This window comes from Peromyscus eremicus, chromosome 8b (genome assembly GCF_949786415.1).
Source record: "Peromyscus eremicus chromosome 8b, PerEre_H2_v1, whole genome shotgun sequence".
Classification (NCBI taxonomy): domain Eukaryota; kingdom Metazoa; phylum Chordata; class Mammalia; order Rodentia; family Cricetidae; genus Peromyscus; species Peromyscus eremicus.
Window position 1 is genome coordinate 53,669,358 of NC_081424.1, and position 2,681 is coordinate 53,672,038.

The window sequence follows — 2,681 nt, forward strand, 5'->3', positions numbered from 1 at the left end:
TGTCTCTTCACAGCAAAAGAAACCCTAACGAAGACAGAAGTTGGTACCAGGAGTGGGGTATTGCTATGATAGGCCTGACCATGTTTTGTTTGGAGGAATTTGGATGTTGATACTTTGGGTTATAAAAGCAGTGGAATGCTTTAAGCACTGCTTGATAGGCCATACTAGTAGGGGCATGAAAGACAGTGGTGCTGTGATTTGAACTGTGGGGGAGCTGCCTCAAGATGTTTCAGAGGAGAAGAATTTTAGTATGTTGCCTAGAAATCGTTCTTGTGATAGTTTGGTGAAGAATGTGGCTGCTTTTTGCCCATGTCCAAAAAGGCTGCCCAAGGTTAAAGTAAAGAGCTTTGGAATAATTCCCTTGGCAGCGGAATCCTCAAACCAGCCTAGTATAGACTCTGTTGTGTGGTTACTAGCCTTGACTCTAATGAAGGCATACAATGAAAAGGAGCGAGCTGAGCAAGGAAAAATATTTGAAGAGAAAAGGAGCACCAGGAAGTGGAATGGAGCTAAACCCTGTGTTCAAGAAGATAAACAGATTAAGAAATGGAATAAAGGGACTGGTGACCTCAGGGCAAGATCCTACCCAGCTAAGTTTCCAACTTGTAAAAAGGAATTAAAGAAAATCTTAGAGCTGAATGTGATGGTACACACCATTAATCCCAGCACTTGGAAGGTTGAGGCTGAAAGATCTCTGAGTTTGAGGCCAGCCTGGTCTACAGAGCAAGTTCAAGGACTGCCAAGCTTAGACGGTGAAGGAAAACAGAAAGCTGGTGAAGATATAATTGAACAAGGGGACCATGTTCCAGCCCCAGCAAGCAACAGAACTTGGCAGCTTTAGCCACATGGTTCTGGAGTTAAGGATAGAAGAAATGGAATATGGAATTTGCCTCCGCATATAAGGAAAGCCACTGAGGCCAGGCATGTGTCAGGGGTATCCCTGAATGGAGGCCTAGAGAGGCCATTGTGAAGTTGAAGCCTGGATTGCCTTGGAGACCCCAAGATGTTGGAGATGCCAGAGCCATGGGATACCTGCTGAGTAGAGCTGCTAACAGGGAGTGGAACCAGCCTAAGAGAAAGAAGTGTGTTACAGTCAACAAAGCTGAGTGGAGTTGGAGATCTGAAGAGTGCTTTGACATCAGACATGGAGATGCAGAATTTAGAATTTGCCCAGCTGGTTTTTAGTCTTGCTTTGGTCCAGTATTTCCTCACTATCCTCCCTTCCCTATGTTTTGGAATGGTAATGTATGTTCTGTGCCATTATATGTTGGAAGTGTGTGATCATCTTTTTTACTTTGATTTTATGTTGGAAGGCCTTGCTGGTCAGAGGTTCTAGTCTATCATGGCCTGGCAGCTTTTTCCAGAGCTCGATGATATGGGGACTCCTCACCTCCGACCCTGCCCCCAAGAGACTTCCTGCTCTCTACCTGTCCTTATCTGGAGAATGTCTCTGGGCCCAGAGGACTGACTAAGCCTGGATGCCTGGTTTATCTCTAGGGTGACCCTTGGCACAGTGTCCTGCTAGAAGCCTTTTCCTGCTACACGTGTGGTAACTAAGACTTGTACTAGGAGCTCTGCTATAGGACCCTGCTGTCACATCTGAGGCCTTATGATAGAGTATGCCACTTAATGCAAATTAGAGTTTGTTCCCAGGCTTCCCAATCCTATATATTCCTTATACTCTGGAATAAAGTTGAGCTGGTTCACCAAAGTCATCTCCCAGAGGCTGTCTCCATCATACCCACAGCTGCCTGAACCCTGTTCCCTGCTTCTCCTTCCTCCTCCCTCATGGACTAATGCACCAATGATCCCGAAGAAGAGGCAGAGAGCCACAGTTCTACAGGGGATTGTAGGTAAGAGATTGCGTGAATCTCAGAAGAGACTTTGAACTTTAGACTTTTAAATAAGTTTGAGACTGTTAAAGATTATGGGGACCTTTTAAGTTGGACTGAATGCATTTTTTTTGCATTATAATATGATAAGGCAGAACATCATTGCCAGGTGCACATGATGCAACTGTGGTGGCAGGAAGTGGGTACCATAAACCTTGCCTCTTTTCCCCTTGTACTGATAGGGCTCCGGCAGACATGGTGAACGTTCCTGAGACCCACCTGCTACCTGACTGTCTATAAGAAACGTGGCAAGCACCGGCCCCACCAAGTGACCAACAGTACGGGAAAGGCAAGGATGCTTTGTATGCCCCGGGAACGCCGTTTTATGACGATGGCGGGAAAGGGCTACGGTGGGCAGACGAAGCCCATTTTCCACGAAGGACTAAAGCTGCAGACTGTGCTGAGACCTGAGTGGGAGCGATCTGCAGACCTGAGAGAGTGATGTCTATTCCGAGATGTGAGCATTGTGGACTGTGGTGGGAAGAGAGAGGGTCAAGAGGTCCAGCTCTCAGCTGCTTTTGTTACAAAGACAAAAAAAAAAAAAAATCATGAGCTTTTATTCAAAAAAGAAAGACACAAGTATAAACTCCCAAAACACGCCTCAGTGATCTACTTCTTTCAACCAGGCACCACTTGTAGAAATTTCTACTTCATAATCATCTCATTAAACTATGAATCTGTCAGTAGATGAATCCATTAATTAGTTTAGCTCAGTGTTCTCATGATCTAATCACCACTTGTACAACAGGAAATCAAGCCTTTAACACGTGAGCTTTGGGGAGACACTTC